Source organism: Aotus nancymaae, unplaced genomic scaffold, assembly GCF_030222135.1.
Source record: "Aotus nancymaae isolate 86718 unplaced genomic scaffold, 86718_ANA_hifiasm-v0.15.2.pri h1tg000014l, whole genome shotgun sequence".
Classification (NCBI taxonomy): domain Eukaryota; kingdom Metazoa; phylum Chordata; class Mammalia; order Primates; family Aotidae; genus Aotus; species Aotus nancymaae.
Genome location: NW_026988425.1, coordinates 91,362,177 through 91,388,386, shown reverse-complemented (window position 1 = coordinate 91,388,386; position 26,210 = coordinate 91,362,177). Strand labels below are relative to the sequence as shown.

The following is a 26,210-nucleotide window of genomic DNA, read 5'->3' as shown; positions in this document are numbered from 1 at the left end:
TATTGTTACTTTTTTATTGTTAGTAAATTATGTTTTTGTGCTATTTAAATTTTTATTTTATGTTCAGTTTTTAAGTGCTCATGTTTTGGATTTGACCTTGTGTCCTTTGATCTTGTGTCCTCTGATATTGCTCACTAACTCATTGGGTCTAATAGTTTTGTTCCAGATTCTTTAAGATTTTCTGCATACATGATCATGTCCTTAGTGAAAAGTTTCATTTGTACCTTCGGTTTTTCTATGCACATGATCTTGTCTGCAAATAAAGACATCTTCAATTCTTCTTTGCAATCTGTATACTTTTTTTTTCTTGCTTTACTGCACTAAGTATGACCACTTATACCGTGTTGACATGGGGGAGAAGTGGAGAGTAGATATCCTAGCTTATCACTGATCTTACAGGGAAAGCATTTAGCCTTTCTTTATTATTATCTTTGCAGTTAAGTTTTTTAATAGATGCCTTTTATCAGGCTTTGTAATTTACCTTCTATTGTTGGTTATTAGAGAGACTTTATTATAAATGTTGTCTGTTGAGGTGATATGTTCTTTCACATTAACTTTTAAATGTCTATGTTCTGTAGTGATCTTTTCTTTTCTTTCTTTTTTTTTTGTTTCTGATATTAATCATTTATCTCCTTTCTTTATTCAGCCTAACTAGAGGTTTGCCAATTTTGTTGACATTTTTAAAACTGGCATTTGGTTTTATTTTTTATTGCTTGTCTTTTTATAAATATATTTTTAAAGGCTTATATATTTATTGAGAGACAGGGTCTTGCTTTGTTGCCCAGGCTGGAATGCAGTGGTGCCATTATGGCTCACTGTAACCTTGAACTCCTGGGCTCAAGTGATCCTCCTACATCAGCCTTGCTAGAACTACAGGTATGTACCACCATGCCCAGATGTCTTACATGTTTTCCAGGCTGGCCTTTAACTCCTGGCCTCAAGCAATCCTGCCTCAGTTTCCCAAAGTGCTATGATTTAGGCATGAGCCACTGTGCTCGGCCTAAAAGGTTTTGTTTTTCTTAGTACAGTTTTAGGTTCATGGCAAAATTGAGAGGAAGGTACAGACATGTATTCAATAGTGCCTACATATACATAACCTCCCCATAAACAGACTGCTACCTTTGCTTACAATTGATGAATCTGTATTGATGCATCATCACTCAAAGTCAATAGTTTTCACTCTTGGTGTTGTATATTCTGTGGGTTTGGACAAATGTATAATGACATGTATCCATCATTATAGTATCATACAGAGTATATCCACTGCCCTAAAAATTCTGTGCCCCTCCTATTCATTCTTCTCTCTCTCAATCACCTAACTTATGGCTACCACTGATCCTTTTACTGTCTCCACAGTTTTTGCCTTTTCCAGTGTCACAGTTAGAATCCTATAGTATGTAGCTAGCATTTTCAGATTGGCTTCTTTTATTTAGTTATATGCATTTAAGTTTCCTCCATGTGTATCTCCCTCCATGTATATTTCCTCCATGTATATATCCCCATGTATATACATATGTACCGAAGGACAGACATCTTGACTGGCTTCAAGTTTTGGCAATTATCAATAAAGCTGCTGTAAGCATCCATGTGCATATTTTTGTGCAGACATAAATTTTCAACTCGTTTGGGTAAATACCAAGGAGTGCAATTACCGGATTACATGCTAAGAGTATGTTTACTTATGCAAGAACCTCCCAAACTATCTTCCAAGTGGCTGTACTATTTTATGTCCCCACCAGCAGTAAATGAGAGTTTCTGTTCTACGTCTTTGTCAGCATTTTGTGTTGTCAGTGTGCTGGACGGTAGCCATTCTAATAGGTGTTTAGTGTTATCTCACTTGTTTCAATATGCATTTTCTTGATGACATATAGTATGGAACATCTTTTAATATGCTTATTTGACATATGTATATCTTCATTGGTGAGATATTTGTTCAGGTTTTTAACCCTCTCCTTTTTAAAAAATTGGGTATGTTTTCTTATTGTTGAGTTTTAAGCATTCTTTGCATATTTGAATAACAGTCCTTTATCATATATGTCTTCAGCAAATAGTTTCTCTCAGTCTGTGTCTTGTCTTTTCATTCTCTTTACAATGTCTTTCACAGAGTAAAAAACCTAATTTCAATGAAGTCCAGTTTATAATTTCTTTCATGGATTGTGCCTTTGGTGTCCTATAAAAAGGGTCATCACCTTATCCTGTACAATATTGGTAGATGCAGAAGGCAGATAAAGGAAACTGCACAGGGCCTTGTCTGGGTATGTCCATAACAGACTGGGGGCCTGCATGTGCACTGGGAAAATGGGGTGAAGCCACCAGGGATTTGCACCTTATGCAGGGGACAGAGACTGCCTCTTCAGTTTGTGTGTGGTGGCCTGGTATTCTATCTATGAGGTGGAAGCCTATTGGCAGGAAAGCCTCTTTCTTTGCTGAGAGCTTTCTTTTTGCCTACTAAATTCACCCCCCTCATCCTTCAATGTGCCTGTGTGCCTAATTTTTCCTGGTCGTGAGACAAGAACCCAGATTTTAGTGAACTAAGGAGCAAAAATCCTGCATCATTTCGGTGGCCTGTTTGGAGATATGAGAAGGAGTGAGTAAAATGTGAACCAAAAATTTCTTTCCCTTTTATTTCTGAGCCTTCTTGTCCTCAGACTTCTTCTGAGGCTAGAGGAAACTGTGCCCCCTACCCCCTGCCCTGCCCCACCACCGCTTGTTCCTCTCGGAGTTGGGAATATTAGTCTCGGTCCAACCCAGTCTTTTCTATGGCACTTTCCTTCTTTTTAGGGTGGACTGTAATGTCACCTATGTTTTCTTTTACAGTGTTGGGGGTGTTCCACCCCCACTCCAATGGCCGCAGGTGCACGTATTGGACAAATGGGTGAGCGGCAGGTTCCTGCCCTGCTTCCCTCCTGGCTGGGGTGCATGGCCATTTTTGCTGCATGTGCATGCTGTGTCCAGTGGCCATATAGGGTGGGAATGAGCCACTGACATTGTCCACCTCAAGGTGGCCTTGGGGGTCCAGGCCCTGTGGGGCCGGCTGGACAGCATTTCCCACTACATACGCACAGAATATTCCCTTCCCCAGGCTGAGGGGTCCAGCTTGGTCCAAACCCCAGGGAAGAAACAACAATTAAAAGTTTCCCTTGGCTGAGTGTAGTGGCTCTCACCTTTAATCCTAGCACTTTGGGAGGCTAAGGCAGGTGGATCATCTGAGGTCAGAGTTCAAGATCAGCTTGGCCAACCTGGTGAAACCCTGTCTCTACTAAAAATACAAAAGATTAGCTGGGCATGGAGTGAGTGCCTGTAATCCCAGCTACTTGGGAGGCTGAGGCAGGAGAATCACTTGAACCTGGGAGGCAGAGGTTGCAGTGAGCCAAGATCATACTATTGCATTCTAGCTTGGGCAACAAGAGTGAAACTTCATCTCAAAAAAAAAAAAAATATCTTCTTGTTGGAGAAACCCATTTGCATAAGAATAAGAGGTTCTTCCTTCAAGCATCTTTCCAGCTCTGCATTTAAGCTGTTTTTTGTTTTTCTTTTCTCCACCCTGTCAGCAGTTAACACAGCCCTGCATTTAAGCTGTATTTTTAATTTTCTTCACCCTGTCAGGACTTAACTTTTATGAGACTTTTTTTCTTCCTTTTAGAATACATTTTACTAGGTCAGGACCCCAATTCACAAGAAGACATCCTTGTCTTTCCCTTGTTGGAGGAGGACTCAATTCCACAGCTTCACCTTAGCATTCAGCCTATAATAAGGAGTCCATGCAACCCCCCTAAGGCAGTTATTTTGTCCCAAACTCAATTCCAAGCTTCAGATTGAAGCCCTAGGAAAGAAAACTGGATCTAAGGGATCCAGAGGCAGATTATAAGGGAAGTATAAAGGTACAGTGCAGGTGAGCATGACTAATTCCTGCTGATTAAGCCAAGCTTCCCATTTCATGGATAAAGGTCCTGCTAGTATCCATGGCATAAATGAGGTCTAGGGAGCTCAAAAGCTACTGACAGCAAGAGAGATAGAGTATACATGGGTAAGAGAGGATAATCCCACCTCCTAGGTCCCACTGTTAACATGGGTGAAACCTGCTTTGACACCCAAGGGGGGCATCCTATCATGGTCACTGGGACTCAGGGATATAAGGATGGAATAAAAAAAGAGGGATACCTTGCTTTCTCTACCTCATGTACCCCAGGTATTCACTAGGAAGAGAAGGGAATCAGGGATGCCTCCCTCCCCTCTTTCTAGAGGGGCAGTCCTTCATTTTCAGTCTGCACCTCTTTCAGATGCATCCGAGTCCTGGGGCTCCTTTCAAAGAAATGCCACCTTTCTCCTCCTCTGTCCTCTCTTCACAGATGAGTGATTGTGCCTCCATGCTGCAGGGCACTCCCCTCAGATGTATCCTCCAAACTGGGAAAAGTTAATTTCCCAAGCCTTAAACTGGGTGGGATTAAACTTGGGGGGAGGGAACCCAGAAGCCTGACATGCTGGCAAAACAATAAGAGTTTTTTTAAACCAGTCAGTCTTTTGGCCTCCCAGTCCCTGTGCAAGCCAGTAAAGAGAATGACAAGTATCACTGTTGATATTCTCTGTAAAGTTTTAATTGTGAAAAAGGATTTGTGAGGTTGATCTTAAGCTGTAGCCAATCTAGTGTGCTTTGCATGTCTCTCTGTATGATTCTGTCAGAAAGAGGGGTACCTTAGGATTTGATGTGGGCCTAGGACTCCATAGGCCCACTGTTCAACCCAGCCTGGCAAACAGATCAGTGGCAAACTTTGCTGCAGGTCTCCATCTTGTTTTATGTCCTTGGAAGTGTGACCTGTAACCACGTGGCAGTGCTTTGTTTTAGCCTCTGCCATTTTACAGTGGCAGCCTGGGTTCAATCCTGGCTTAGGTAATGGGTCCTTTCTGGTTTGTTGTCTGCATGTTTACTATTTGTTGATTCTCTTCCCCTCCATGAACCACCTTCAATTTTCTTTCTCTGAGCACCTGGGAGTTTACCTCTGGTAAAGTTCAAAAGCCAGAAGTATTGGCTGCTTGGCATGGGTAAAGTGGGGTAATAAAGGATTTTAAAGGATGTTCTCAAAGAGTGCTCAGCTTAATTTTAAGTGGATATCGGGCTGGGCGCAGTGGCTCACACCTGTAATCCCAGCACTTTTGGAGGTTGAGGTGGGTGGATCACAAGGTCAGGAGTTTCAGACCAGCTTGGCCAATGTGGTGAAACCCGTCTCTACTAAAAATACAAAAAAATTAGTCAGGTGTGGTGGCGGGCGCCTGTAATCCCAGCTACTTGGGAGGCCGAGGCAAGGAGAATCGCTTGAACCTAGGAGGCAGAGGTTGCAGTGAGTTGAGATCACACCACTGCACTCCAGCCCAGGCAATAGTGTAAGACTCCATCTCAAAAAAAAAAAAAAAAAAAAAAGTGGATATCCAAGTTATAGGTATATTTAAAAGGTCTTTATGTTTTTATCCTTTTGGAGCTTATTTTGCTGGAAAAAGGTTGTTTTCTCAGTTGACTGAATTCTTTTTCTCCATTTTGTCTTGCCACCCTTAATACACACATGAGAGGCCTTAAGATAATTTCTGATGGCCTGGGAAAAACAGAAAAGGTGCCACTAATTCCATTTTGGGAGAGACCTCTGCTCTCCTCATAGAGCTCCAGGAATTAGAGGCAGATGGATCCCTCTCAAAACCTGTTTCTGTCTTCCAGCTATATCTGTTTATTAGGCCCAAGAGTATTGGTAAAATGCAAATGTAGTTAAAATGGAGATAGGTGGTCTAAATTATTTTTAGATTTGCTAAATGTTTTAAAGTTGTAAACTGTTTCTTTGGCTTTTGAGAACTGTTACAACATGGTAAGGCCTGTGGACATAGGCCTTAAGCTTAGTAAATAATCATTAATCATATAATCTTAGTAAAATATTATAAGAAGGCATGGAAATGTAGATTTTTGCCTACGGTAAAAGGATTGTTTTAAATTAGATAAAAATGTTAAAGGTTTAAGAAAGTTACAGAAGGATTATAAAAATTAACCTTGCAAAAGAAATTCTGTATGTGAATATTGACTAAATTCAGTAGGGTATTATATGGTTTTTCTGTAAACCGAACATTGAAATAAAAGCAAACAAGTTTCCTTTAAAACACTAATCTGCTCTTTAGCAAAATTTCTAAAGGGTTATAAAAGGTTATAAGAATCTTACTCCTAAACTGGTTAAGATTGGATAGAATTGTCTATAAGGTTGCATTAGAAAATTGGGGTTGACATTAATAGCAAACTAATGTAAGGGCAAAATTTGGCTTTCTCTCCCATGTACAAGGTTTTTGTGTAATAGGATAATGAAATATTTCTGTTTGCCTTGTGGATAGGCTGCCAAGGAAAAGAAAGAGAAGGCAGGAGACAAATTGTTTGGAAAGCTAAGTTTTCCCTCTTAAGAAGTAAAGGTTTTTGCCTTGTTTTAAAATTTTTGAGTCATCATTTTGGCAAAGTAAATAACTTATGGTAATATGGAATTCTATTTCATAACATTAACAGGCTTCCCAAAATCAAATTTCAGCCTCAAGATTGTCTTTCCTGATCCCTATCTTTTGGATGGCACAGAGGACCCCTGGAGCATCCAAAAGAGAGGTAAGCAGGATTATTTAACATGTATTTGGTATGTGGGATTGCCAATATGATGTTTCATCTTCTTCAGATTGTACTTTAGGATATAATATTAATATACGTTTCAAAATTGTATGGGATTTCTAAAATTCTAATGTCTGAGTATATGCTATCAATCACAATTAAGGTTATTATGTTAAGTTATTATAAACCACAGAGATAACCAAATTTCTTTGTCAATCATGTTTCGACAGTAACTACCCTGGACATTTTGTTATTCACAGACAATTGTTGTCTTGTTTTGGTCCTCTTTAAAACATGGTTTAAAGAGGATAACTTTTCTGATAACTTTAGGGATTGTGACAATGGAATTTAAAAAATTACAACAGGACTCATGGAGAACTGAAGTGTTCATGAATATCAAGCAAAGCAAGAGTAAACAAAGGATTGAACTAATAGAAAATTAAAATAATCTTTTTTGACTTTTGCTTGGAATATTGCTGATTCTTTTGTTTTTCAGAGTCAAGGATATGTATTTTGAGCTATTTATAGCCTTTAATAATTGAGTAATTTATATTCCTGAGAACAAAATTCGGAGCATACTTGTTTTTCTCTCTGGCTTCTTCAGGATTTGGAAACTTGTCGTGATGTAGCAGGATTGGTGGGGAACAAACCTCTCGAATACCAAGCTGAGAAAGGCAGCAGCCTTTATTCAGTGGGGAGCTTCGAGAGACTGATGCCTTATCCACCAAGTTCCCTGAGAAGCAGCTTCTTCCTTTTTTATAACTTACAATGCTAAAGGGGAAACTGAGGTGAAATTGTATCATTGTCCATTGGCTGGATGTTTGACCTCACAACCTTTGGCTTCATTGATTTGCTAGTTCATATGCAGCGTGAGTGGGAGCAGGCAGGGGAGGGGGCTTACAGAGTCAAGATAAAGGCAGTCAATTATTAGTTGGCAGAGATACTTCCAGGAGGGGGCCTGGGTCATGCAAACGTGGAGGACGTGACCCAGTGCTGGGCTCTGGCCTGTAGTGATACATTCTTTGCAACTCTTTCAAGGTTTATAGATAGCAGAGACGCTGGGAACCAAAAAGGGAGTCATCTTCCCAGTCCTTGGGCCTCTTGATGGCCTGGTCAGTGGTGTCAGCAAGTCACCTGACCACGGATTCAAGCTCTTTAGTATTCTATCTCTTTTTGACCCTCCTTCCCATCTAGAAGGGAGGAGGGAGGTGGAGGCCAGGAAGTGGAAGGAGGGGGGGGCCTCCCCTCTCAATGAGTATTCCTGACTTACAGTGATATAGTTGTTTGCATCAATGCAATAAGAATCCGTTATCTTTTGCAACAGATGCAAGTGAAGAAACTAATTGTTTTACCAAGGCATTGACTAGAAGGGTATGCTTCCCTTGAAGGAATCAAGCTTGATTTGCAGAGCCGATAAAAGCCCCTTGGGAAAACTGGCCTCATACCTTGTCTACATAGTCCCTGTAAAGGGTTCCTAACCTGTGGTGAGTAAAGAATGTCACTTTGTAACAGGCCCTGGAACTCCATGTTCTTGGGAGCTCAAGAAGAGTGGAGTTTACCCAACTCATAGGTATTTGAGGGTACAAACTCATGGCTGGGCTCAGCTTTAGAAAGTCCTATCTGAGATTCCTTATGGAACAGAATTCCATCAAAGCCAACTTAAAAAGCCTATGTAGGCTGAGGCAGGAGAATCACTTGAACCTAGTGAGCCAAAATTGCACCATTGCACTCCAGCCTGGGCAACAAGAGTGAAACTCTGCCCCCCTACCCCCCAAAAAAGCATATGTAAAAACAATTATTCTCGTTGCAGTTTATGCAAGTAATCAAGCCAAGTTTTAAGACTAAAGTCTATTTTGCAAACAACAGGCTTATCACGATTTCCTTTTAATAGAATTGAGAACTGGAAAGAGAGAAATTATGTTTCAAAACTTATCATACATTTGTCATTAAATTCTAAACTCATTAGTTGTTTTTAAGTTTTTGGCTACATTTTAGACTAACCCTACTTGTTCCTGTTCCAACCAGCAATCTCTGGCTGCAGCTCAGAAGGAACAAAAGAAATGGGCAATGTAAAAATCTAGATCAATATTTTAATTCTGAGTAATCATCCTGCAAATCCTGCCAGGTGATGAGAGTAAATAGGGTGCTCATAACCTGGAGGTTTCCTTTTTGGGAGAATAAGACCAAGCAAGCTCACCAAAGCCGAGTCCCATGCACCCAAATCTTAGCATAGCCACCAGTTATCTGGGCGTGTTAGCAGCTTGGGATTTTTGAGCTGTCCATACCCCTTTTTGTTTCATTTTGCTACATGTTTTCTAATAACCCAGTTTCTCACTTCTTGCCTTCAGGCCATTGAACTCTAAATGATCATGCAACCGAACCTTAAATGATAGCCCCCTTTTACCGAGGACCCTTAGATAGGCCTCTGAGGGAGATCTGATTGCCATCTTCCCAAAACAATGTACTTTGTCAGCAGGAAGCAGTTAAGATCTGTCTTTGTCCTTATCCTTATTCTAATTGCAGTTAGATGTACTTCTTCTTTTTTTTTTTTCTTTTTTAAGATGGAGTTTCACTCTTATTGCCCAGCCTGGAATGCAATGCTACCATCTCAGCTCATTGCAGTTCTCCTGCCTCAGCCTCCTGAGTTCAAGCGATTCTCCTGCTTCAGCCTCTCGAGTAACTGGGATTACAGGCATGTGCCACCACACCTGGCTAATTTTTCATATTTTTAGTAGAGACAGGGTTTCTACATGTTGGTCAGGCTGGTCTCAAACTCCCAACCTCAGATGATCCGCCTTCCTTGGCCTCCCAAAGTGCTGGGATTATAGGTGTGAGTCACCATGCCAGGCCAGCTGTACTTTTTTAGAGGAGGAAATGATAGATGCAGATAAAGTAACTTGCCCAGGGCCTTGTCTGGGCATGTCCACAACAGACTGGGGTCCTGCTTGTGCACTGGGAGAATGGCGTGGAGCCTCCAGGGATTTGTACCTTATGCAGGAGGAGGAGCCTGGCCTCTTCAGCTCATGCGTGGTGGCCTAGTATGCAGTCTGTGAGATGGGAGTCTGTTGGCAGGATTCCCTTCTTCTTTGCTGAGAGCTTTCTTTTCGCCTAATAAATCAGTCCACTGCACCCTTCAACGTGTCCACGTGCCTAAATTTTTCCTGGTCGTAAGAACCTGGGTTTTAGCTGAACTAAGAAGCAAAAATCCTGCATCAGTATGACAGACAAAAGAAAGCAAATTTTTAAAAAGTACCCTGGATGCGGTGGCTCATGCCTGTAATCCCAGCACTTTGGGAGGTTGAAGCAGTGGATCACCTAAGGTCAGGAGTTTGAGACCAGCCTGGCCAACATAGTGAGACCCCGTTTCTACCAGAAATACAAAAAAATTAGCTGGGCATGGTGTCATGTGCCTATAGCTCCAGCTACTCATGTGGCTGAGGCAGGAGAATCACGTGAACCTGGGAAGTAGAGGTTGCAGTGAGAGAAGATTGCTCACAGTTTTTTTGGAATTCCAATTGTGAATTCCGAAAAAAAAAAAAAAAATACATCTATTCCACTTATGTTTATTCAAAGGACAGATATATTTATGTTTAGTGTTCTTTCATCTTATTTTTTTTAATATATAGTGCTTTATATTCTCTTTTACTTTATATATTACCTTTGATTTGCTCTATTTCTGTGTATTTTTTTCTGATAATCTGAAAGGTCTGTTTTTAGTTCTTGTTTTGGATATTTTTATAAATTTTAATATTATACTTCTTAACTCTTTCTTGATTTACAAAATTCACATAGTGTCTAATAACTCTTCATTATGAAATATAAAACATTTGGTACACTTCTCTCTGTCCCCCTCCCATATTTTCCCTTCTGATAGTTTATTAACTAGCTTATATTGTTAATCTGTCAAGTTTTGCAACACATACATCGTATTCCACAATCAAAATGTCTACATTGGTTAGTTTATCTCTATATGTACATTTAATATTCATTTGCAGTCATTTTATCAAGATTTCCTTTTTTTTATCTTTGAAATGATTTGTTTACTTTTGAACACACGCATTGGGAGAGCAAGGCGAATCCAGCCTGGGGCCTGCTTCCTGCTGCATTAACAAGCCCCCAGAGTGGGCTGAGGAGAGGACATGAGCTCATCTTTCTGTGTTAAGTAGTGGGAGATTCCCCAAATAAAAGGCATTTTCCTCAAGTAGGACGTATCCAGGCTCCAGCAGCAGTCCTAAGGGGTGGGGGGTCTTGAGCCTTCAGGCCAGGGCACTGCCCATGACGTGGGAGAAGCCACCTCGTGTTCCAGGTCCTGTCAGGTGAGGCTCCTACAGCTCAGGCCAGAGACTTCTCCAGTGTGGTTTAAAAAAATCAGTCCACGGCTCAGGCAGTCCACAGTCTCTTTGGAGGATCGCTTCTTGCAGCAGCCGCGGCTGAACAGACACCTGTTGCCCTTTGGGCTTCCACACTGGTCAGACTTCGCATATTTTGGTTCCAGAGAGGGGTCGAAGGTCTTGTGGGAGCTCCTCAGCTGCTTCTGCTTGTTCTTGGACAGGACGTCGGTTCTGCATTCCTTCCCTTCCAGGGCCTGCTTGCTGTGCGCACCCACCTTACTCACCAACCTGGGCCTTGACCGGACGTAGGGCTGGCAGATCTAGTGGAAGAGCAAGTCGGCGGTGGCCTTCGCTCCCTCCTGCCTGGATATCTCCTCCCGACACCGGAGCTTCAGCTCCTGGCTCATGGCAGCGGTGCCCTCCAGGATCTTCACCCTGGCCAGCTCCTCTTGCAGCTGCTGATGCACCTGCAGCTGTGGTACCACACCTTGAAGAGGTGGGCCCCGACATAGGACAGCAGGCAGGGGTGCTCCCGCTCGATGTCCAGGTACTCCCTGGCCAGCTCCCACACGGCAGGCCTCCAGCCCTCAAATAGGGCGACGTTGTACGGGTTACCCTCTGCTCTCGGGATGCTCTGTAAGCCTGTGTCTCAAATGCAGCGCTCCACATTCGGCAGTCACTGGATGTTTCTGTTGGCACACACAAGGATGGCCACAGCCTTACCCATGGCCTTGATGTACTCCCAGGATGCTGTGTCCAACAGGGGCCCCTTCCGCTCCTTGGTGCGCCCATGCACAGTCAGCAACTGGCAGCTGGCCTTCTCCAGGATCTGGACATAACTCATGGTCTTGCCAGTCTCTAGGAAGACACGGATTTTGCATGTGATGGGAAAAGAGAGTTTCTCGTGGGCCAGCACAATCATTCTTTGGAACAGGTCGACTCGTTTGGCAGGAAGATGTAGCAGTGACCTCTCTTGGCTATCATCTGTAGGCGGCCCAAGTTCAGATTGATGGCGTCACAGTAATCCTGAGCCAGGAGAACCGCCTGAACAAACACCTCCGGGTCATTGGCACAGAACTGCATGATGAGGGACTGGTCCTGAGGGTACACCTCACAGTACAGGTTTTCCTTTTGGTAGTTGGCGTTGTAAACGAAGACCTGGGTGTGCAGTGTGGGTGTGTAGGACAGCTGCACCCCATATGGTAGCTCAGCAGCCTCCAGGCCAGCTGACTCTGGTCACCATGGGGGCCCCGACACAGTGTTGTAAGTAGAATTTTCAGTGCTGCAAAAGAAGCAGCACTGGAGTATGAATTTCCTCGGCAAGACAATTTTCTTCTATGGAAGGGTGCAGCTCACAGATGGAACAATGGCTATCGCACACCTGGACAAGGAGGGGAAAGGGTACTTATGCCTGAGGGAGGTCACCCCTACCGCTGTGTTGTTCCGCTTTTGTCTAGGGTTAGACTGCACTGTCTAGTCTAATTTCGATTGGCTGTTTTAAAGGGAGCAGGTTTATGAGCAGGAGTGGTGGGGTGGGTAGTTCGGCAGGAAGGGCAGTTACAGGCAGGTCATAGCAGGTAAGCAGGGGTCAAAACAGGTGACCAGAGCAGGTGACTGGGATGAGTCAGGATGGGGCAGAGGATGGGAACAGATGTGAACTACTGATTAGAACTGGTGGAAAATGTTGTTTACTGAAACGACAAGGAAGTTAAACTTTAAAACAGAGAATTAAAGAATAAGAGAGCTGAACATATGGATATACTGATTCTTTGAAGAGAAACTTGGGGCTCACTATATCTAACAACAGGGTGCAGCTCCAGAACTGGAAGCCCTGCAGCTTTGGCATCGTCTCCAGGCATGCTAGAGTCCCACCTTTTCCACCGCATGCCTCTGTCTTCATGGGTGCCAGCAGCAGGGTTTCCAGGCTAGCCCAGCTCCTGCACCGCTCCTGCCCAGCTGCCACCCGGGGCCCCTGTGGCACTGAGGCTGACTCAAACACATGCACCGTAGAGGGCTGCTGCCAGGCCCAGGCCTCTGCACTGCCACCCAAGATTTCTACTTTTATCTCTAGGTTGAGTCGGCTCTGTCATTCTATAGATTGTGCAGAGACTTCACTGTTCTCCCAGTTCAGTGAGGCCTGCCTTTCATCTGTGTATCCACTCGACTGAATATCATGCCCAGAGGTCAAACTTTCTTTCCCTCAGCCTTATGTAGCTATTGCGACATCTTCTTCTGTTAGCCTGTCTTTTTCATCATGTAGTTAGTGATTTGTTTTGTATGGAAACATGAAGCATTTTTTGTTCTTAATTTCAGTAACTTAACCAGAATATGTGTTTATGTTGATAATCTGTATACTTTTTCATATTGTAGATTGCATTATTTCTTCCATTTATGAAAGTTATTTTAAGAAAATAATATCTATGAATGTATTTTCTGTTTCATTGTCCTTTTTTTCTACAATCTTCTATATAATTTCTTCTACCTATTTTACTTTTCCTTTTATTCTTTTTTATTTTGAGATGGAGTCTCACTCTGTCACCAGGCTGGAGTACAATGGTGCAATCTTGGCTCACTGCAACCTCCATCTCCTGTGTTCAAGTGATTCTTCTGCCTCAGCCTCCTGAGTAGCTGGGACTACAGGTGTATGCCACCACGCCTGACTAATTTTTGTATTTTTAGTAGAGATGGGGTTTCTCCATGTTGGTTAGGCTGTTCTCAAACTCCTGACCTCAGGCGATCCACCGACCTTAGCCTCCCAAAGTGCTGGGATTACAGGTGTGAGTCTCTGTGCCTGGCCTCAATCTGTTTTTCTTATTGTACGTCTGCTGTGATTGTCTTATGTCTTTCTCTCTAGGCCAGTGATTTGATTTTCAGCTTTAGTTGTTTTGCCCCATGCTGTTTCTAATTTGTTTATAATTTGTAACAGTGGTGTTTTGGTTTTAAATGTTTACCTTGGTTTCATAAATCTCCCCATTTTTTTGTTTCTCCATTTAGCTTTCTAGTTTAGCTAACTCCCTATTATTATAAACAACCCTGAGATTAATATCCTTGCACATGTCCTGTAGGTGTCTATCAGGTCCATTTGATCCAGTGCTAAGTTCAGGTCCTGAATATCTTTGTTAATTTTCTGCCTCAGCGATCTAATACTGTCAGTGGGGTGTTAAAGTCTCTCACTGTTACTGTTTGAAAGTCTAAGTCTCTTTGAAGGTCTCTAAAAACTTGCTTTATGAATCTGGGTGCTCCTATGCTGGGTGCATATATATTTAAGATAGATAGGCCTTCTTGTTGAATTGAACCCTTACCATTATGTTTTTTGATCTTGTTGGTTTAAAGTCTGTTTTGTTAGCAGTTAAGATTGCAACCCCTGCTTGTTTCTGTTTTTCATTTGTTTGGTAGATTTTTCTCCATTGCTTTATTTTAAGCCTGTAAATGTCATTGCATGTGAGATGGGTCTCTTGAAGACAGCATACCAATGATTTTTGTTGTTGTTTTTTTTAAATCCAGATTGCACTCTGTGCCTTTTAATTGGGGGCATTTAGTTCATTTACATTCAGGGTTAGTACTGATATGTGTGGATTTGATCCTGTCATCATGATGTTAGCTGGTTAGTTTTGCAGACTTGTTTATATGGTTATTTTATAGTGTCACTGGTCTATAACACACTTATGTGTGTTTTTGTAGTAGCTGATAATGATCTTTTCTTTCAATATTTAGTGCTTCCTTCAGGGTCTCTTGTGAGGCAGGTCTGGTGGTAACAAATTCCCTCAGCTTTTGCTTGTCTGAAAGCAATGTTATTTCTTCTCTGCTTATGAAGCTTAATTTGGCTGAATATGAAATTTTGGGTTGAAATATCTTTTCTTTAAGAATGTTGAATATTGGCCTCCAATCTCTTCTGGCTTATAGGGTTTCTGCTGAGAGGTCCACTATTAGTATGGTGGTCTTCCCTTTGTAGGTGACCTAACCTTTCTCTCTAGCTTCCTTTAACATTTTTTCTTTCATTTCAACCTTGGAGAATCTGATGGTTATGCATCTTGGGGATAATCTTCTTGTGAATTATCTTACTGGGATTCTCTTCATTTCCTGAATTTGAATGTTGGCCTTTCTGGCTAGGCTGGGAAGTTTTCATGGATGATGTACTGATGTATGTTTCCCAAATTGGTTCCATTCTCCCCATCTCTTTCAGGTATACCTGTCATTCATAGATTTGGTCTCTTAATATAGTCCCATATTTCTCAAAGGTTTTGTTGTTTTCTTTTCATTCTTTTTTCTGTATTCTTGTCTGCCTGTCTTATTTCAGAAAGATAGTCTTCAAGCTCGGAGGTTCTTCCTTGGTCTATTCTAGTATTAATACTTGTGATTGCATTATAAAATTCTTGTAGTGTGTTTTTCATCTCTATCAGGTTAGTTATGTTTTTTTTCTATACTAGCTATTTTGTTTGTCAGCTCCTGTGTTGTTTTACTGTGATTCTTATCTTCCTTGGATTAGAAGCTAAGGATGCATTCCTACATCTCAATGATTTGTGTTCTTATCCATATTCTGAATTCTATTTCTGTCATTTTAGCCATCTCAGCCTGGTTCAGAACCCTTGCTGGAGAGGTGGTATGGTCATTTAGAGGAAAGAAGGCACTCTGGCCTTTTGAGTTGTCAGAGTTCTTGTGTTTGTTCTTTCTCATCTTTGTAGGTGAATATTCCTTCAATCTTGTAAGTTACTAACCTTTGGATTTTTTCTCTTTTACCCTATTAGTTGACCTAGAGGGTTTGATTGTGATATAAGGTGGATTCAGCTGACTGGCTTCATTTCTGGAAGATTTTAGGAGGCCAGTGCTCAGCTTTCAACTCCTAGACTGCATGCTCTAACTGGGGGGGACTTGTGTTGAGCTCCAAGGTGTTCTCTCACTCCTCAAGGTTAGAAATCCACTGTGCTGGGGGAGGGGTGGCCAAGGTGCTCCCAGACTGCTGGTTGCTACACTCCAATGGGTGGTGTCAGCCAAAGCATTTCACAGTGCAATGGCAGCATGATTTATTCTCATTTGCATGTGCCAGCAGCAGCACTATGGGGTGTATGCTCCATCCAGCTGTAGCAGGGTGCTAGAGGGTGCTGGGGTGCCTGCCTCCATGGGGGCACACAGTGGCAGAGGCAGCACACATCCTTGAATTTTAACCATTTTATTGTTGTGGAAATTGACCTAAAGAAGTTAATTCTTCCAAGATCACAGCCAGTGGTAAGTGGGGATAAAATTCAGATATATAGTCTTTCTCAAATTTCATTATTCCCTACTCATACCACTAAGTCATGCTTTCTCCATAATGTGCCTTTTTGTTACAGCCGGTGTCAGACCATGGAATCCCTGGGGACAGTGATGGGTAAGGAGAGAAGATGCTATCGGGGACACTTATACAAAAGCAAACCTCCATAGTTACACAGAAAACACAATAAACCTATAGGTGCATTCAGTTAACTGAATGTCTGCATTGAATCTCTGAATATGATACAGACATTGTATTGTTTGGATCTCTGGAAAGCAAAAATCTTGCTTGGTTCACACAAAATCACAATTATTAAAGGCAGACAAATTATTTTTCTATGGTCCATTTTGTTCTCAAATCCTAGTTTTCAAAATCCTTTTACTATATTCAGATTTCACAAAACTTGCTGTTTGTTTAATGCAACAAAAGGAAATGAAATTCCCTTGTTTCCAAAATGCCACAGGTCCCAATTTGTATCTCATGTGTTGTTGACCATTTTAACCACCAGAGGGGAGTATGAGTCCATCTATTAAACTGAACTATGGAAAAGTATTTTTGACAGGTGTTTGGTATGAAATGCTTGATCTCAGACTTCATAAAATAATTTCAAAAATTATGAATCCCATTAAACAGTTTAAGTTGATATTTAAAATTGTTCAAGATAAGACATAATTTTTGTATATTATAACAAAGGATATTATTTCTAGTGCATCTTAAATATTGACATTTGTGATGGTTAATATAACTTGATTGGTTTGAAGGAGGCAAAGTATTGTTCCTGGCTGTGTCTGTGGGAGTGCTGCCAAAGGAGATTAACATTTAAGTCAGTGGACTAGGAGAGGCAGACCCATCCTTAATTTGGATGGGCACAATCTAATCAGCCACCAGCACAGCCAGAATAAAAGCAGGCAGAAGTACATAGAAAGACTAGACTGGCTTAGGCTCCCAGCCTTTATCTTTCTGCCCTGGTGCTGGATGCTTCCTTGCCTTGAATATTGGACTTGTCCAAGTTCTTCAGCTTTGGGAGTTGAACTGGTTTCCTTGCTCTTCAGCTTACAGATGGCCTCTTGTGGGACCTTGTGATCGTATGAGTTAATACTCATTAATAAACTGCCCTTTATATAGGCATCTATCCTATTCTGTCCCTCTAGATAACCCTAATACAGCATTTTAAAATAAAATAGTATATTTTCCATGTATCCAAAGGAATTTAAATAAAATAACAGTTTGATACTCATCACTATCCTTTTAAAAATTATATGGTGAAGAGTTGGGGAGGGATTTGTGCTTTCTGTGGGTGGTGCCCCTCTCCCAGCCCTGCCCAGACTCATCCTTGTATTTAATTAAAGAAGTAGTTTTTAAATTGATACATAGATAAGCTCTCTCTATATATCCATACATGTATATATATGTGTTATTTAAAACATACTTTTACTATTAAAAGTAACTGTTTGAAACTATTATTACCTATTTGGAACATACTTTTCTGTTTTTATTGAAATTAATCATACACATAAGATAAAGACAGAAATCCCTCCAGAAAGCTTTTATTGAAAAGAGCAGTCCCTTGTCTCCCCTAACTAACCTCCAGCATTGTCTAATTCCTTCTTAACTCTCTTGATTGATTCCTGTGGTTGTAACTGACTTAAATCTATATAAAAGGTACATATTTCTACTTCTCAATATTACCATTTTAGGCATTAACTATTAACTTTTTATTATGAAAGGATTTAGTTCAATTTTATCCCCAGCTTCCCCCACACAGCGTTCCCATGCCACATTTTTCTTGTATGGATATAACTTCAACAACAACAATGTACTGGTGGCTCATGCCTAATCCCAGCACTTTAGGATGCTGAGGCAGAGGGATCACTTGAACCCAAGAGTTGGAAACAAGCCTGGGCAACATGATGAGGCTCCGTCTCTACAAAAAATACAAGATTTAGCTGGATGTGATTGCACACACCTGTAGTCCCAGCTACTAGACAGGCTGAGGTGGGAGGATCACTTGACCCTGGGAGGCAGAGGTTGCAGTGAGCCGAGATCATGCAACTACACTCTAGACTGGGAGACAGAGTGAGACTGTCTCAAAAAAAAAAAAAGAGCAATGTTCAGTGTTTAAATTATCATGACTATGTAAACAGTTTGTTGCTGAACCATGCAGTACATTGTGATTACTTTTTTTTTATAACACAATATTTTATCTTCCTTGGAATTTTTAAGTGTCTTGTTTGCTAATTTACTTTTTTTTTAAATATACTCAATTTAGTCCCAAACTCTCCCTTAATTGTGTAAATCTTCAATTAATATGTTCAAACACATTAGGTGCTCTATCAATTTCACCTCTTTAAGAAATCTCTTCCAAAATTTTCTAACTTTTCCCCTTCAGGACAAGTGTGCTTCTACCCTGCTGTGTAACCATAGTCTTGGGATTTTCCTTCATCCCATAAATAGGGATTCTCTTAGCCTCCTTCCTGTGTTGGATTCTCTGGTTCTTGGATCGCCTATTTTTTCCTTTCGTTTTTCTCTTATTTTGTGGAGTGTATTCTCCAGTAGTATTCTAAGAAAGGATAAATAGGAATTAAATTTTTGAGAATCTATTTATAAAAATGTCTTTTTTTCCCCTAATTTCCTACTTAATTGATAATCGGGCAGACTTTAAAATTCTAGGTTGGAAATAATTTTTCTTTTTTTCTAATCAATGTACAGTTTTCAGGAAGGTAGTAGTGAGGTTCCATATCTAGGCAGTTTTTATCTTGATGTTTATTTCAATTGAACTAGAAAATTACATTTGTGTATTACTGAGAATGGGAGCAACTATTTTTGTATTGAATATGAACCTGAAGTTAAAGAGCAATTGCTCACTAAAAGTGACTCTTGTTACTTTCTTGGACATGGTGTGGATTAATTATCACATTAAAGCAACAACAGCCACCATAGCAATCTGTAAGGTTGGGTTGGGTGCAGTGGCTAATGCCTGTAATCCCAGCACTCTGGGAGGCCAAGACAAGATGTTTACTTGAGCCCAAGAATTTGAGAACAGCCTCAGAAACATGGCAAGACAGAAATACTCTTTACAAAAAACTCTCTATACAAAATTTAAAAATTAGCCAGGCCCAGTGGTGCATGCCTGTAGTCCCAGCCACTCAGGATGCTGAGGCAGGAAGATTACTTGAGTCCAGGAGTCGAGGCTGCAGAAGGTATTATTGTGCCACTGCATTCCAGCCTGGGTGACAGAGTGAGACCCCAACTAAAAACAAAAAGGAACATAGAAGGTTGATTACTTCAACATATGAGGTTAAACTTGTAGGTTTCATGTAGTTCTGGAAAATTTCTTCATGTTCTGTTTCAGCATTTGTGGGGTTGGGTACTTAAAGTTTGTACAATAATATATCATTGGTTTAATTCTCTGAAATATGAAAAAATATTGAGTGCTTAAAAAGAGTAACACTCAGCAATGCAGTAATTTGTGCCACAATTTTGTCTTTTGATGAAAATTTATATCTTATAACTTCAACATATAAACTTGTGAGATTTTGGTCTTGAAGTGTTAGATTCTGGCTATTCACTAGAGTAACACAACATGAAACTAAAAATATAATCTTTCCTGGCATTTTCAGCATCATGATGAAGTGTTTTAATTTCATTTCTTCTTTCCAAAAGTCATGTGAGCAACTTTCCTTTCAAAACCTTGGTAACTGTAGTATGAAAAAGCACAGTCATTTACTTACTCGTTATTTCTTCATATAACATGAAGAAAGGAATTATAGACATTACCACAATTTAATTATCTTATTAATTTTTACAATTTCACTTAGCACTGAATCATTCATGACCAGGTTTCATATATTCTAAATAACTATTTTCTGTGAATAAAGTAGTATATACATTGGCATTAATATATAAACTATTTTATCTGCAATTTACCTCTTTTCTTTCCTGCATATTCAGTTGGAGCATTTGAGTCACTCATTTGTAGCCTATGTCAGGGGTTGGTAAATGTTTTTGGCAAAAAACCAGACAGTTAGTATTTTCGGCTTGGTACGCCCTATGGCCTCAGTTGCAACTACTTGGCCATTGTAGCATGAAAGCAGCCACAAACAATACATGAACAAAGAAATGTGCCTGTGTTTAAAAAATAACATTGTTATTTTAACAACATGCAGAAATTATGGATACTGAAATGTTAATTTCACAGAATTTTCGTATATCAGGTAATACTGCTTTTTATTTTTTTTTAAACTCTTTAAAAACATAAATCTATTCTTAGCTGGAAGGCTAATAGGTGGTGAGCCAGATTTGATCTGTGGGCCATAGTTTGTCAACTCCTGGCCTATATTATGGCTCAAAAAGAAAACAAATTAACCAAGTCTGTTCTCATGTAGTCTGGGTTTTCAGTGACAAACAAAACAAATAAAAATCATCACTCACTTTATATTTATTATATATATGCCCAAATCTAAATCATACATTTGCCATTAGTAGTAATTTGGCAAACACCTCCGGGTCAAATAAAGTGAATTATCTGCTAACACAAAGAAGAAAATTATTGCTCTTATACTTTTATACCATTTATATTATATCTAACAGTGTCATTTGAAAAATGCATTTTACCAGTAACTTAATTTTTCTTCATTGGCAGGAGGATACAATTTTTTTTTATCATGGTAGCCTGAACAGACTAAGACATTAATATATTTAAATGTTTCTATGTTTCTATTTATATTTTTACAGTTCATGTAAGGCATTCAGAAAGAAAAGCTGGCATAAGCATGAGAAGGAACCTGCTCTTGTCAGAAAAATCCTTGGTGGGAGCAAAACTGGATTTTTGAAACTTGGGAAGCTAAAACACCTAGAAGTTTTAAAAAACAAGGCCCTCAGTGACATAGGTGGCCTTGGACAGAACTCAGTGCAAGATTTCTAAGATGCAAAATGAGGCTGGAAAGAAGGCAAGTGTCATCAGGTAGAAACTAATATGTCAGTCTACAGAGTTTACTGAATAATATTTTTTCTATTTAAAAAAATTATTTCAATAGTTTTGGGGAGCAGGTGGTGTCTGGTTACATGGATAAGTTTTTTAGTGGTAACTTTTGAGATTTTGGCGTACCCATCATCCAAGCAATGTACACTGTACCTACTATGTAGTCTTATTGCTCACTCCCTGTCTCACCCTTTCCCCTAAGTCCCCAGAGTCCATTACATCATCCTTATGCCTCTGGATCCTCATAGCTTAGCTCCTGCTTATGAGTGAAAACATAACAATGTTTGATTTTTCATTCCTGAGTTATGTCACTTGGAATAATGGTCTCCAACTCCATCCAAGTTGCTGTGAATGCCACTATTTAATTCTTTTTTATGGCTGAGTAGTATTCCATGGTATATATGTGTGTATATATACCACATTTTCTTTATCCACTCATTGGTTGATGGGTATTTAGGCTAGTTCCATGTCTTCGCAATTGCAAATTGTGCTGCTATTAACATACATGTGCAAGCGTCTCTTTCATTTAACCACTTCTTTTCCTCTGAGTAGATACCAAGTAGTGGGATTGCTGGATGGAATGGTAGTTCTACTTTTAGTTCTTTAAGGAGTCTCCATACTGTTTTCTACAGTGATTGTACTAGTTTACATTACCACCAGCAGTGTAAAAGTATTCCCTTTTCATTACATTCATGCCAACATCTATTATTTTTTGATTTTTAAATTATGGTCATTCTTGCAAGAATGTAAAGTGGTATTACATCGTGGTTTTGATTTGCATTTTTCTGATAATTAGTGATGTTGAGCATTTTTTATATGCTTGTTGACAATTTGTATATCTTATTTCGAGAATTATGTGTTCGTGTCCTTAGGCCACTTTTTAATAAGATTTTTTGGTTTGTTTTTCTTGCTGATTTATTTGAGATCCTTATAGATTCTGGATATTAGGCCTTTGTTGGATGCACAGTTTGAGAAGATTTTCACCCACTCTGTGAGTTGTATGTTTACTCTCCTGATTATTTATTTTGCTGTGCAGAAGCTTTTTAGTTTAATTAAGTCCTATCTATTTATCTTTGTTGTTGTTGCATTTGCTTTGCTTGTGGGTTCTTGGTTATGAAATTTTTGCACAAGCCAATGTCTAAAAGAATTTTTCCAATGTTATCTTCTAGAATTTTTATAGTTTCAGGACTTAGATTTAAGTCTTTGATCCATCTTGAGTTAATTTTTGTATAAGTTGAGAGATGAGGATCCAATTTCATTCTCTACACTTGGCTTGCCAATTATCCTGGCACCATTAGTTGAATAGTGTGTCCTTTCCTCACTTTATGTTTTTGTTTGCTTTGTTGAAGATCAGTTTGCTGTCAGTATTTGACTTTATTTCTGGGTTCTCTATTCTGTTCCATTGATCTACCTGTCTGTTTTTATACCAGTGCCATGCTGTTTTGTTAAATATGACCGTGTAATATACTTTTAAGTCAGGTAATGTGATACCTCCAGATTTGTTCTTTTTGCTTAGTCTTGCTTTGGCTATGCAGGCTCCTTTTTGGTTCCATATGAATTTTAGGATTATTTTTTCTAATTCTATGAAGAATGACGATAGTATTTTGTTGGGAACTGCATTGAATTTATAGATTACTTTTGGCAGTGTTGTCATTTTTACAATATTAATTTTACCCATCCACGAGCAGGGGATGTGTTTCCATTTGTTTATGTCAACTATGATTACTTTCAGCAGTGTTTTGTAGTTTTCCTTATAAAGATCTTTCACCTTCTTAGTTAGATATATCCAAATATTTTATTTTTTACAACTGATGTAAAATGAATTGAGTTCTTGATTTGATTTTCAGCTTGGTCACTGTTGGTGTACTGTAGTGCTACTGATTTGTGTTCATTGATTTTGCATCCTAAAACTTTACTGAATTCATTTAGTAAAGATCTGAAGCTTTTTGGATGATTCTTTAGGGTTTTCTAGGTATACAATTATATCATTGGTGTACAGCGACAGTTTCACCTTGTATTTACCAATTTGGATGCTCTTTATTTCTTTCTCTTGTCTGATTGCTCTGGCTAGGATTTCCAGTGCTATGTTAGATAGAAGGGGTGAAAGTGGGCCTCCTTGTCTTGTTCCAGTTCTCAGGGGAAATGCTTTCAACTTTTCCTTGTTCAGTATAATGTTGTCTGTGGGTTTGTCATAGATGGAGTTTATTATCCTAAGGTATGCCCCGTCTATGCTGATTTTGCTGAGTGTTTTAATTGTAAAGGGATGCTGAATTTTGTCAAATGTTTTTTCTGTGTCTGTTGAGATGATCATGTGATTTTTGTGTTTAATTCTGTTTATGTGGTGTATCACATTTATTGACTTGCAGATTTTAAGCCATCCCTGTGTCCCTGGTAGAAAACCTACTTGATCATGGTGGATTATCTTTTTGATATGCTGTTGGATTTGGTTAGCCAGTATTTTGTTGAGGATTTTTACATCTATGCTCATCAAAGATATTGGTCTATAGTTTTGTTGTTGATGTTCTTGTTATGTCCTTTCCAGGTTTTGATATTAGGATGATCCTGGCTTCATAGGGAGGATTCTCTTTACCTTTTGGAATAGTTTCAGTAGGTTTGACACTATTCTTGTTTGAATGATTGATTGAATTCAGCTGTAAATCCATCTGATCCTGGACTATTTTTTGTTGGTAATTTTTAAATTACTCTTTCAGTCTTGCTACTTGTTATTGTTATTGGTCTGTTCAGAGTTTCTATTTCTTACTTAATCTAGGAGGGTTGTATATTTCCAGGAATTTAACCATCTCCTCTAGATTTTCTAGTTTATGCATGTGAAGGTATTCATAGTAGTCTTGAATGATCTTTTGAATTGATATTTCTGTGCTATTTTTTGTAATATCTCCTGTTTCATTTCTAATTGAGCTTATTTGGATTTTTCTTGGTTGATCTTTCTAATGATCTATTGATTTTGTTTATCTTTTCAAAGAACCAGCTTTTTGTTTCATTTATCTTTTGTATTTTTTTGTTGTTCTTTCAATTTCATTTAGTTCTGGTCTGATCTTTGTTATTTTTTTTTCTTCTGTTGGGTTTGGGTTCAATTTGTTCTTTTTTCTCTAATTCCTTAAGGTGTGACCTTAGATTGTCTATTTGTGCTCTTTCAGATTTTTTGATGTAGGAATTTAATGCTATGAACTTTTCTCTTAGCACCACCTTTGCTGTATCTCGGTAGTGTTGATAGTTGTGTCACTATTATTGTTCAGTTCAAATAATTTTTTTAAATTTCCATCTTGATTTCATTGTTGACTCAACAGTCATTCAGGAGCAGATTATTTAATTTCCATGTACTTGTATAGTTTTGAGAATTCCTTTTGTAGTTAATTTCCTATTTTATTTTACTGTGGTCCGAGAGAGTATTTGATACAATTTTGGTTTTCTTAAATTTATTGAGACTTGTTTTGTGGCCTATCATACGGTCTATCTTGAAGAATGTCCCATGCGCTGATGGAAATAATGTATATTCTGCAGCTGATGGATAGAATGTTCTGTAAATATATGTTGTCTATTTTTTCTAGAATACAGTTTAAGTCAATTTTTTCTTGTTGACATTCTGTCTTGATGACTTGTCTAGTGCTGTCAGTAGAGTATTGAAATCCTCCCCTATTATTGTGTTGCCATCTATCTCATTTCTTAGGTCTAGTAGTAATTGTTTTATAAATCTGGGAGCTCAAGTGTTAGGTGCATATATATTTAGGATTGTAATAGTTTCCTCTTGGATTAATCCCTCTTTGTCTTTTTTAATTGCTGTTGCTTTAAAGTCTGTTTTGTCTGATATAAAAATAGCTACTCCTGCTCAATTTTGGTTTTCATTTACAAGGAACATCTTTTTCCACCTGTTTACCTTAAGTTTATGTGAGTCCTTATATGTTAGGTGAGTCTCTTGAAGACAGTAGATTCTTGGTTGGTGGATTTTTATCCACTCTGTCATTCTGTATCTTTTAAGTGGAGCATTTAGGCCATTTATATTCAATGTTAGCATTGAGATGTGAGGTACTGTTCTATTATTAATCATGCTAGTTGGGCCTGAATACTTGTGTTTTTTTTATTGTGTTATTGTTATGTAGGCCCTATGAGATTTATACTTCAAGAAAGTCCTATTTTGGTGTATTTTGAGTTTTTTCAAGATTTCAAAATTTTTAAAGATTTTAGCATTTCTTATAGTGCTGGCTTGGTAGTGGGGAGTTCTCTCAGCATTTGTTTGTCTGAAAAATACTTTATCTCTCCTTCATTTATGAAGCTTAGTTTCAGTGGATACAAAATTCTTGGCTGATAATTATTTTGTTTAAGGAAGCTAAAGATGGGCCTCAATCTATTCTGGTTTATAGGATTTCTGCTGAGAAGTTTGCTGTTAATCTGATAGATTTTCCTATCTAGGTTACCTGATGCTTTTGCCTCATAGCTCTTACAATTCTTTCCTTGAGACTTTAGTTAACCTAATGACTATGTGCCTAGGTGATGATTTTTTTGTAATGAATTTCCCGGGTGTTCTTTGTGCTTCTTGTATTTGGATGTCTAGATCTCTAGCAAGGCCAGGGAAGTTTTCCTCCATTATTCTCTCAAATAAATTTTCCTAACTTTTAGATTTCTCTTCTTCCTCAGGAATACCAATTATTCTCATATTTGGTCATTGAACATAATCCCACATTTCTTGGAGTCTTTATTTATTTTTAAAAACTTCTTTTTTCTTTGTCTTCATTGGATTAATTTGAAAACCTTCTCTTTGAGCCCTAAATTTCTTTCTTCTTCTTGTTCTGGTCTGTCGTGGAAACTTTTCAGTGTATTTTGCATTAGGTTGGTGCAAAAGTAATTGTGGTTTTTTTCACAATACTATGGTAATATTTCTCCAAGTGTATCTTTTATTTCCAGAAGTTATAATTGTTTTTACTTTACAATATCTATTTCTCTGGAGACTTTTTCATCTATATCCTATATTGTTGTTTTAATTTCTGTAGGTTGGTTTTCACCTTTTTCTGGTAC

At 39.1% G+C, this 26,210-nt stretch overlaps 1 pseudogene; it reads right to left on the bottom strand.

The window, feature by feature from the left end:
- Positions 1–10,931: 10,931 nt before the first annotated feature.
- The window catches only part of LOC105729986 (tRNA-dihydrouridine(16/17) synthase [NAD(P)(+)]-like), a 33,412-nt pseudogene continuing 18,133 nt past the window's right edge, over positions 10,932–26,210 (bottom strand).